Source organism: Lactuca sativa, chromosome 7 (genome assembly GCF_002870075.4).
Source record: "Lactuca sativa cultivar Salinas chromosome 7, Lsat_Salinas_v11, whole genome shotgun sequence".
Classification (NCBI taxonomy): Eukaryota; Viridiplantae; Streptophyta; class Magnoliopsida; order Asterales; family Asteraceae; genus Lactuca; species Lactuca sativa.
In genome coordinates this window covers 34,863,959-34,876,515 of record NC_056629.2, presented here as the reverse complement: position 1 = coordinate 34,876,515, position 12,557 = coordinate 34,863,959, and the positions used below count along the sequence as shown (strand labels likewise).

The 12,557-nt window shown below is 32.6% G+C and overlaps 1 long non-coding RNA gene across 1 annotated transcript; it reads right to left on the bottom strand.

The window, feature by feature from the left end:
- Positions 1 to 1,967: 1,967 nt before the first annotated feature.
- On the bottom strand, positions 1,968 to 3,192 carry LOC122195093 (uncharacterized). The gene is made up of 2 exons (XR_006185051.2): positions 2,223 to 3,192; positions 1,968 to 2,101 (listed from the first exon to the last, which is right to left on the bottom strand). It is a non-coding gene; the product is annotated as an uncharacterized LOC122195093 (long non-coding RNA).
- Between the last annotated feature and the right edge of the window lie 9,365 nt (positions 3,193 to 12,557).

Below are 12,557 nucleotides of genomic sequence, written 5' to 3'. Positions count from 1 at the left end.
TTTGTGAGATTCTTCCATGAGAATATCTCTCATTCCTCCCATCTCGGGCACCTAAATTCTGTTTTGGAATACCTTTACGCCTTGGTTGTTTGTTTCGAACACTAACGCTTTGCCTAAACATTACTCTTTTCAGTTATCTCCTTCCAAAGCTTCCTCCTGAGCTTTCTTTATGGTTTCTATAATCATCGAGACAATCTCAATTCTTAAATCCCTTGTCCTTTTCCTCTCCATGTTTATTCTTCTATCAAAGTGTCTACTACGACATTCACTTTACCAGGGTGGTAAAGTATCGCACAGCCAGTCCTTGAGTAATTCTAGCCAGCGTCTTCGTCTCATGTTCAAGTCCTTTTGATCAAAGAGATATTGATGGCTCTTGTGATTGGTGAACATTTTACACTTTATGCCATAAAGATAATGTCTCCATGTCTTTAGCGCAAAAACCATCGCTACCAACTCCAAATCATGAGTGGGGTAGTTTTGTTTAGTTATCCAGCTGCATATCCTATCACTTAATCTCTCTGGATTAGAACACAACCTAACCTAACTCTGGATGCATCACTATAAACTACAAAGTCTTCAACTCCATCGGGAAAAAGAAAGAATTAGTGCTTCACGTAATTGTTTCTTTAGCTTCTTGAAAGCTTCTTCATGCTTCTCACTCCATGTGTAGGTAGCACTTTTATGGGTTAATGTTGTCAATGGAGCAGCTAGTGAAGAAAATCCTTAGATAAAAGCTTTGGTAATATCAAGCTAATCCCATAAAACTATGAACCTCAGTGGGACATTTTGTTCGTGCCCAGTTTGTTACTGCTTCAATTTTGGTAGAATCAACCATTATACCCTCTTGGTTAACCATGACCCAGTCGGATCCATAAGTCACATTTGTTGAACTTTGCATAAAGCTTCTCCTTTTTTATAACTTTTAATACTTCTCGCAAGTGCTTTCCATGCGCTTGATGGCTCTTTGAGTAAATCTTAGTGACGTGGATTGTGACATCCCAAAATTTAGGTCAAAGACTGGGGACGGTCAATTCATAGTAAATCTCTTGGTAATTTGACTCATTGGGTTTTAGTGCATCTTTTGTAAAAATAAATGAGTTCATTTCAACTATTATGAGATACCAGATGGTATCTTACCACCAAATGTGTAAACTGTCAAACGAATTAAACAGCTTAAATTACAACCCTAGTTAATGCGTCTGAAAAACTGAAATTTTGTATTAAGCAATTGTGAGGAAAGAAACATTCTAGTCTCACAGTACATGTTTCACTATTTCCGAAAATATAAAGAACGTCCAAAATGAAGTTTGTATGCAAAAGATACAACCATTTTAAGAATCTAAACAAATATAATACTGATTTTTCTTAAAATTGCTAAAGTCGTTTCCATCCGTTGAGGGAATTGCGCACCTGAAATGGAAATTCCAAAAGCATTCATAGTCTATTATTTAATTTCATACTAGAAATATTTTTAACAAAAATATTTGCAAAAGTCGAAAAATCAGACGTTTCATATTAATTAAACGTGATTTTGTTAAACGCGGTTTCCCTGAGTTCTATAACTCAAAAAATTAATCCTTCCAAGTTTTTAGAATCCTTGAAATCTACTCTTTCATAGGCCACTTTTGAGAAAAAAAATACATATATAAATTGATGTCGAGATTATGACATGCGAATCGAGACAATTGTTTTGTGACATTTTTTATGTCACAAGTGTGACATTACCCATTTTTGGTATCATAAATCATTTTTGTGACTTAAACAGTCAGCCATGTATGAATGCTTAAAATACGTAATAAATTAATTAAAGCAATATACTAATACATATACAAATACATGTATGATATGCATCTTATTATCCAAATACTTATACTTATGTTTATAACTAATGCAAAATCTTTATATTTGATTTTTTTGTACAACTAAGTTAATCTAAGAATCTACCAACTACATACACAATACATACATCCATACTAATCAATAAATAATACACAAAAATATATGTTCAATTAAGTCAACACATAGCTTGCAAGTTAAAACCAAAGTACACCTGTTAAATTGATAGCCAAATTGGAAGTGTTTCTTCCACATTTCAACTTACCTAAGTTAACATACAAAGTATGAATGATATTGCTTCTACAATTCAATCTAAAAGAAAATTTTATCAGGAACACTTAAACTTCACAGCCAAAAACACACTCAAATTTATTCATGCATTTCACCTTTTCCTTCCGAGAAATCAAATCTGATCATTGTATCTTGGAAAAGTTTGGGCACTCAAATCATTAATTTCAGAAGGAAAACCAAAATCCCTCGCACTGTATCTCTCTGAAGTGCTCGTTCTCCTTCTCACTTTCTTCCCGATTGTAGTCAACCATAGCAGCCCCCTTCCAACAACTCCTTTCCCTTCTTCTTCTTTTCCTTTGATTTCTGCCAAGAAAATAAAGAGGTCAAAAGCCTCCCCCTCTTCCTTTTATCTTTTCCTGTTAAAAGAATCAAACAAACAAAACACTTCCCTTAGATCGTTTCTACCCTGTTCATCGGAAAAACATAGCAGCAACCGGAGTTGCTGCCATCCTTGACTCCACCTCCATCCTTCCTTCTTTCCCGCCGAAAATCAAGCCTAAATACCCCATTTATCTTCAACGTTCCTGTTTAGAGACAAACAAAAAAAAAAAAAAAAAAATCAAGAAGCTTCAAGGAGGTTGCCGGAACAGCCCCCATCGCAACGCCCTTCTTCGCTTCGACTGCCATCGGATGCCTCAGCGGAGTTGTTATCGCCATTTGATTGCTCCATCGGAGCAGCTTTCCTCGCATTCCACTCCATTTATGCACCCAACGAGACCAACGAAACCCCTCTTCTGGCTCCTTCCCTTCGCAACCTCTTAGCCGTCACCGAAGCATCGATCCAAAAGCCGCTAATCGCCTCCCTCGCTTCGTAGCTTGCTATCGGTGCAAGAAGACAGAAGCTTCAGTGCTTCTTCCCTTCTTTTCTTCGATCTCGTCGACCACCGGGGATGCTCCCCTCGCATGCGATGGATCTGCAATTACCGAATACCTTATCTACTTGTTTGCCTTCGTGCTTCCTTCTTGCCTGCCGATGCGTTCTATCTTCTTTCGTTCATGTTCAATTGCCCGATCAAACAAAAGACGGGAGCATAAAAGCCCTAAGTTCATTTGACTTTGATAAAATGACCACATAACCCCCTGCTGCAACATTCATTTTAGATTAAGTCCCAAACCCCAAACATGGAATCCATTTATTCAAAACAACCCCTCCTTTTGTATTATTAATCAACACAGTCCCATTTATGCAGGAAGTTACAAACTAGTCCCTATAGTTGTGTACGTTACTACAAAATCAGTCCCTCCCTTGATTTATTTTAACCAAAGCAGTCCTACTTTGGTTCATTAAATTACCAAACAGTCCCAATAGTCTAAATTCTTTACGAAATAGGTCGAAAGTATTTCAAAGTTCAATAATCGTGGCTTTACGGTTTCTCACGTGAAGCTTCTCAAAATAAACCAATTCTGTACAAATCAAATTCACGATTCAAGGGTGACTGCTTACGACCCATTTTTAATATTTCTAATTATTTTGCCCCCGCGCGGGGGGGGGGGGGGGGGGGGGGGTACATGTGTATATATACTTTGTTTAATGCAAACACATTATCGTTTTATGTAAAAATACAATAAGTCTAGTTTATATAAATGTTATTTGGAATTGTTACATATTGTTGCAAATAAAAATAAACTAGTATGCACTTTCCATATACATATTGTAGTTATTTTATCATGAAATAACTAGTCCACACAACCAATACTATATGATACAAAAATATATGATTTTATGTGACATTGTATGTCATAAAAATGGTGTCATAAAACATTATAGTATTTCAAGGATTCAAACTATTTCTATGCATCTATATTGTATGTTTAAATACATAAGGTTTATATATGTACATACTCTGAGATGTACCTCTTCAAAAAAGAGACGGCCATACACAGTACATACATACCAGATATACTCGGCTTTTATAAACTCTGTCCCATTCATTTTTCCTAGTAACTTATTTACTTATAAGTTAGAGTTGAGAGCTATTCATGTTCCATAGTTAAGGGCTTTTTAGTGAGACTATATACATTAGCTTATTCTAAACACTTCGCTTACCCACACTAATATAATCGTTAATCTTCAGAGCAAGATACATATGTATAGATCTATACGAGGTTGACATCCCCACCTGCGGTTTCTAGCTACAACCTGGACTGATTAGTCGAAGAGGGTGATAAGTGTCTATTGTTGTTACTAAAACGTCCATTGAAGCGTTGTAAGGGGTACATTTAGTCACATAGCTCAGTTACAGGACTCACTAAAAACATTACCCAAAATCTCTCTCTCTCTCTCATACACACACGCATACACACACACACACACACACTCTCTCTCTCTCTCTCACCACAAACAATGGGATTGGTTTCTTTCAAAACTATTTTAAGTATGGATTTACTTATGGTTTGTCATTTACTACAAACCATAGACTTGGTTTCTTTCAAAACTATTTTAAGTATAGAATTACTTATATAACAGTACAGTTTGGTTTTCAAATATATTCAAGGATTCATTACAAACATAGTTTTAATTATGGATTTACTTATACACAGATACATTTTGGCTTTCAAAGACTCTTTGCAAACACAGTTTTAAGTATTGTTATACTTACAAAGAAAATACTTTTTAGACATTTTAAAAGTATTACTGTTGTTAGCATAAAACCTGTAACTCTCACCAACCTTGTGTTGACCCTCAAAACTACATGTATTCTCAGGATATCACAAAACAGACATTGGTGACAAAATGGATTATAGGCGACCTAGTTTACCAGCTGTTGTATTATTTTCCTTTCTGTTAAGGCAGTTCATGTACTATTATTATCTATAAGAACCTTGTGTTCAAACATCAAGATGGAATACAAATGCTATTTTGTTTATAGTTGTACTTGTGTTATATATTTAGTTTACTTGTGATCCATGAACTTAGTCGCACAGCCCGGCGTGTTCCGATGTCTCGCCTAAGGGTGTGACATCGATGAACACTATCACATATCTATCGAAGAAAGGTTTAGAAACTTGATTCATCATATCTATAAATGTTGCTGGAGCATTGGTCAGTCCGAATGACATAACCAAAACTCATAGTGTCTATATTTTGTTATGAAAGTTGTCTTCTCGACATATTGCTCACTTACCTACAATTGGTGATACCCTAGCGTGAGATCAATGTTCAAGAAGTAGCTTACGCTTTGTAATTGATCAAACAGGTCATCAATCCTAGGCAATGGGTATTTATTGTTCACTATTGCTTATTTAGCTCTTTGTAATGTATACGCATCCTCATTCTTCCATCCTTCTTCTTCATGAATAATATTGGAGCTTCTATGGTGAATAACTAGGCCTTATGAAAACTTTGTCCAACAGTTCCTAAAGTTACATCATAAGCTCTTCATCCCTATCGGTGCTAACTGACATGGTGCTTTCGTTGTTAGTGTGGTTCCTAGTAAATGGTATATTCGACATCTTCTTCTTCCTTTTTTGCTTCCAGAGTCATCTAGAGTGATCTATTCTTTAGATTTAGTGGCACATTTGGATTCACAGCCTCCTTCTTCTTTGGGTAATCCTTCTGAATGTGCCCATCCTCTCCATAGTTATAGCACACTCTCCTGTTGAATGTGAACTCATTGGAGTAGTGACCGGTTCTCCCACATTTGTAACAGGTCACTGCCTCGCTACATCTTCCAAAGTGCTTCTTCTTGCACTTCTCGCATGACTTAGCTTCCTTGTTTCCTCCAAACTTCTTGCCATTAGCGTCAGCCTTCAAAAATATGATTTTCTTGTTGGGCCTTGATGATCCTTCAAACTTCCTCATTTACCATGACTCCGTTATCTCCAAAACCTTCTCTATGATTTGGGTCTCACCATCCTTGGTTTCCCAGATTGTGGCTTTCAAAGTGGTTGGCATCTTCACTATTGGACCAAAATATGATGATAGTCCACTAGCAAACTTGTTCATCTTGTAGACTTATGTTTGAACTAAAAAGGAACTAGCTTCATCTTCTTTGTAAAACTTGCAACATACTCGCTGACACTCATTTTTCCCTTCTTCAAATTATGGAATTCATTGTTGATATCTAGAAAGACTTGTTTAGAATAGTACTCTCTTTTCAGATGTAGAAGAAAATCTACCCATGACATCTTATTGGCTTCTCCTTTGGTTGTAATATCAGCCAATAACTTCCACCATCTTAATACCTCAGTCTTTAGCTGTCGGACTGCAAGGACAGTCCTCTGTCTATTGCTATAATCATAACTTTCAAATACCATCTCATTCTTGGAGATCCAATCCATGACTTCTACTGGTGTTGGAGTTCCAAAACTACTTGGTGGCATGGATTCCATGAAGTCCTTGTACTAATATCCACGTCCATCATTTCCTCTATATGGTTGATTTCTTCTAACTACACGTGGCTTATCTTAACTGACCGTCCGACTATAGCTTCATTCCTCATTCTTCATTCAAATTAGGTTGCACAACAGGTTTCGTACATTCATCCCTATTCTCTTGTAGGATTTTTCTAGTCTAATCCATTTTCCGGTCTAGCATGGCTTGCATCAATTCTTGGGATGTCATCGTCAGTACAGATACATAAGCATAAACTTGTTTTAACAGGCCTTACAACAATTTATTATACTATGACCTAACAACTCCTTAAATCAGTCATCAACCCTATCCCTTCATACTGCTACCTATGATATAAAGAAATAGAGTGGGTCAAGCTTCGGGAACTTGTGAGCATATAGGGTTTTCAACCAACAATAATTAAGTTCTTAACTATATATTTCACATTAAATAATTTACCCGATTATCCATTCTAGTTATTCTCACATACTGATCCTAAAGTACTGATCTCAAGGGACCTATCCTAAGGATCATGATTAGCAATGGTTCGACCATACTGCATGGAGGATTTCTTTCGCAATATATGTCAATAAGGCAACCATGGAGGGAATATAGTACATCAAATGAACAAACAGTTTATTAACACCTACATGCTGCGAGCCTGCCAAATTTTCCACTAGACTGTCTAGAATAGTCTGTGATCGTCATTTATACTCTGATACATGACTAGTTCATCAAAAGTCAATTCCTCTCATCATCATCTCATCATTTTCATCACCCATCATTACCCATTATAATTTATATATGAAAATACTTATATAATTAAATCAAGTAAAAATCATATAATTCATCTAACACATATATCAAGTAATTTATATATATATATATATATATATATATATATATATATATATATATATATATGAGTGTATGTGTGTGTAAGCTGAAATTAACTATACACTCACTTGTTAAAGTGGACAACTAGAAAGTTCGGTAGTGCTTTGTCACAACACTTAGCTTTTCCTTTGATGTGACCTTGGCTTAATTATCACTAAGTCTTAGTCCAATATTATTTGTCATTAATAATAGTGTATATTCCTAAATAATATCAAAGTCTAAATTAAGATCTATCAAGTAAGAAGAAACCAGGTAAGATCATATCGGAGGTAGAGTCTGTTTGGTATGCAATATATACTATTTGGAAATCTCACTTTAAACACCTCATAAAATCTAGCCTAGACATCACCCTCATAAGTAGATCAATTAGTATAATGGCATGTTACACTGATAAATCTTATTTAAAAACTCATAAAAATGACTTTGAATATAGTGTATCTTAACATATATAGATTTTCCTGACATAAGTCAAGAAATTGCACTAGCAGAACTCCAACCTGATAGCTACTAATACGGGACACTCAAGGACCGTAGAGCTTTGTAAAAATATCCTAAAAACAAAGAATTCTCGGGCTAAGGGAGTAGAAAATCGATAGAGATTGGTAGGAAAGGTGTAGAGTAATAAGTCAGCAATGACATCTATTTATAGGCTAAAAACAGGCTAGGGAGGCGTGTCGTGCACAATAGCGCTGCATTGTGCCCTATGGCGACATCGATCCTCCCGCCTGCTGCCACGTGTCGGTGGGCAGTGGATTGATGTTGCAGATTCTAGAAGCATGTGCGATTCCTTTTTGCACGTGACACATCTCGCAAAACTTCAAATATTGATAACTTCTTCATATAAACTCCATTTCTTATGTTCTTTATATCCAAGTGTGGCTATCAACGAGATCTAAGTTTCCATAAAACTTTGTCGGTTAATTCTCAATTTATTTTTTATTTACTATTTTAGAAGGCTTCAACTGCTAATCTCCGTTTAAAATTCATATATTTTTTCATATGACGTCTCTTCTTCACAATCTTTATATCGACGGACTCCAATTTTTGAGACCTTCAACTCTCATTTAAATTCTTTTAGGTAAAATTCAATCGATTTGAATTTCGATATCTGTGCTAACACAGTTGTATTGAAACTTCTAAAAATCATAACTTTCTCATATGATGTAAGATCTAGGCATTCTCTATATGCACACTCTTAATTTTACAATTACCACGAATTTTCTTTAGATTACCTAGGCTAATAATCAACCTATATCGGATTCACTATTTATGACACACTTTGCCGTATTGGGTTAACGCAAAACTTCTAACAATCATAACTTCCCCATACGTAGTCAGATTTTATCATTCCTTATATCCCCATAATTTTCATTACAACCACTTCAACTTTCTTCTAGGCTATTTATCCTAATTAATATTTAATTTTAATATTGTTTTGGCCCTATTTGTGAAGTTTTTACCTAATATTATATACACATAAATCACATAGATTCACACAATTTTCCTTTATTTATTTATCAAATGATTACACTTGTTGACCAACATCGGTTACATATTTTATTAATGTCTAGCGAGAAACGTGGACGTTATAAAGATATCCTACACAACTCATGACATTTGAAGTTATATGAAATGTTGACATGACAATTTGTATTAATACTTCTAGATTTTGGTGGAGTCTTATGGTTGGATTTTATTGGTGGTATGATGTTGGTTATACATAAAGAGCTGCAGAGAATGGAATTGGTAATAATATGAATGATCATTGATTATATTGGTACTGTATTTGCCGTGGATTTTAGGTCAAAATTATCTTAAGTTTTGGTATTTCAAGAACATGTTTTGACATTCTGTCTCTCATGTTGTAACTCAGCTTCACTCAATAATATGATTACGGGGATTAGACAAGATAAAATGCAACCTTTAGAAGGTACAAATAATAAAGACGTGAGACTAATGGTGTTGGATATGCACGCAAGATTATTACTTGATATGTTATGGAAAGGAATAAAATTGGCTATGATTAATCCTTCAGTTCTAGTCAGGCATTCGATGTGACATAAAACAACATTGACCATGAAGTAACACGATGTTTTTTCGTGGTTTTTAGACCATGAACTCATGAATTGTGCTCTCTCACCTACGCTTACCTACACCACCACTGTTATTTTTTTCTAACATTTTTCATATCCATTTCTAATTTCATTTCAATTCTTTTAAGCAACCATTGCAATGATTGCAACTCGATGCTTATCTGATTGACTAAAATTTTCCCTTTTTGTATTGTATATTTTGGATTACTCATAATTGGTGAAAACATATTGTTTGTTATAGGTAAACGATGAGAACTTGTAAACAAATCAAGTCCTGATGGTTATTTTGGTCATTATAGTACCCTATTTTCAAAATTTTCCAACTTTAGCATTGTAATTTGAGAAATCTTACCAATTTATAGTTTATTCTTTTCATTTTGCCCAAATTACAATATTGTACTTCACAAAGTTTTGCTACTAAAACAATGCACTTACAAATAATACCTTTTATATTCATGGTACAGGTGACGAAGAAGTTGAGAAATGTACAAATAATTATAGTAGTTAGTAGATATCATTTTTATTGAAATTCTATTGGATATTTTTGATATTAATGTTCACTATCATTGTGGTTGAAATTTTATTTGGTTTTTATTTAGTGTATTGTTTTCTGCAAAAAAAAAATTAATAATAAAATAAAAAACAAAAAACAAAAAACAAAAACAAAAACAAAAAAATGGCAAGAAAAACATGTGACTAAAAGTGGTTTATGGCCTCGGTTTAATTTGTTAGATGTGACTAAAAGTAAACAATATGTATGATAAAAACAAAATACTTATGACTATTAGTGTATTCTTGTCACAAGTTTATTTATTATGTGTGACTAAAAGTGAACTAAAACGAATCTATCTGTGGCTAAATGTAATTTATGCTAAAAAATGACTGAAAGTGAACTAAATGTCAACAAAAGTCAAGAAAAAAATGTCAATAAAAGCCGACAATAGTCAATGATAAAACTAAATTGTGACGAGTACTTTAAAGTGGTATTTATAAAAAATGATTGAAAAACTTATAAAATTTATATCCTATGACGGCGGATTTTACCTATAGCAACGGTTTAATGGGTTACAATCAAGACAATTATATAAACGTCACCATAACTTATCATTAAGGAAGCGACATTTCCTTACACATTGAATGGAAAAAAACATGTCATAAAATATCTATAGTACCAAAGGGCTTCTAACTCAACGGTATCAGGTGGTGCCCTCTCTCATTAAAGTCGAAGATTCAAGTCCCGTGGTGGACATAGGTGAAATTAAATGTTAGTTTAAGGGTAGATTATAATATTTGTATTTGCTTGTTCAAAAAAAATAAAATATCTATAGTGATGGTGTTTTGCGTCTCCAAAAGTCAAATTTTGAATATATATATATATATATATATATATATATATATATATATATATATATATATATATATATATATATATATATATATATATATATATATATACTAACTTATAAAAGAAATCCTACTATTTTTATAAATAGGTCCAATAAAATAATATTATTTTTTTAAGACGTTCAACTCTCTAAGCGTAAAGTACAACTAATCATGAATAAAATGATATTAAATTTTAATCTGATTACCTTTGAAATCTTATGTCTTCCAAAAATTTGACCCGATCTCTTATCCAATTAAAATAAAACAAATAATCCATTATATAGGCCCTTTTATTTGTAATTTTTTTAAGCTTTATTTATTATTTATGCCCTCTAATCGAAATTGACCAGTCAGTTGTAAAATCAAATACTTTGTTTAATATTAAGAAAAAATATCTATGTATGATTTATGACTAATAGAAAATTAGTATTCCATTTGTTATTCATGTTCCATGAAATATGGTTGTATTAATTTTATTATTTTTCGGTTTAAAACTTTAGATATTAAAGTGGATAATAGGATATATCCGTTTAGACTTATCTATATCAAGCAAACCGGGTTGTTAAGATTAACTTTGATTCTCCCTTTTATTAACTTTATCAATACCAATAAAGGTATAAGCAAGTCACTTCGTATGGATGTGTCCTGATTTCTAAAATGAAGCACTATAAACGTACACTACACACCAAAATATTTATTTTCTTTTGTATTGCGAGGGTTACATTTATTTGTTGCCGTAAAACCGATCGATAACAATATGCATATGTTTTGTGTTACTTGAAATCTAACATGTTTCCGTATAGAACTTATTGCCGAATGAGAAACTATTTTTCGCCGCCGCTTTGCGCGGGTCTACGGCTAGTATATATATATATATATATATATATACATATATATCATACATACTTATAAAGCTAACATTTTTTCTTAAATCTCAAGCATTTGAAACCCCCATTCTTTTTTCCTTTCACCGCATTCATTTGAAACTCCCATGACTTTTCAATTTCTTTATAATAATAATAATTATAATTTGGTAATTAGGTTAAATAAATATCAAATCTAAAGTGTATTCATATATAAACTAAATTTCAATATTAAAATAATATTTTTAATTCTACTTATAAAATTATGTTTTTTAACTTTTAACATATTATACTTAGTTTATTAGTTTTAATATATTGTTGAATGTAAACCATAATCATTTTAAAGGTATAATTTTTGAACAATTTGTATAAAATATTTAAATTATTAATTAAAAATAACATTATAGGCTCAACTTAAATATAAATTTTATTTAACTTAAACAACCCAAAGATTATTTTATAAATAATTAAAAGTGATAAATTGTAGTGTCTTTCTAATAATGATTGTAAGTTGGTTAATAAGGTTAAATAAATATCAAACCTAAAGTGTAATCATAAATAGACTAAATTTCAATTTTAAAATAATATATTTACTTCTATTTATAAAGTTATGTCTTTAAATTTTAACATATTATACTTAATTTATTAGATTTAAAATGTTGTTGCATGTAAACCATTATCAGTTTCAAACTATAATTTTTGAACAGTTTGGACAAATTACTTAAATTATTAATTTAAATATAACATTACAGTGTCAACTTAAATATAAATTTCAGTTCCACTAAAAAAACCAAATAATATTTTGTAAATAGTTAAAAGTGATAAATTATAGTGATAAATGCAAAAACTAAATTGTAA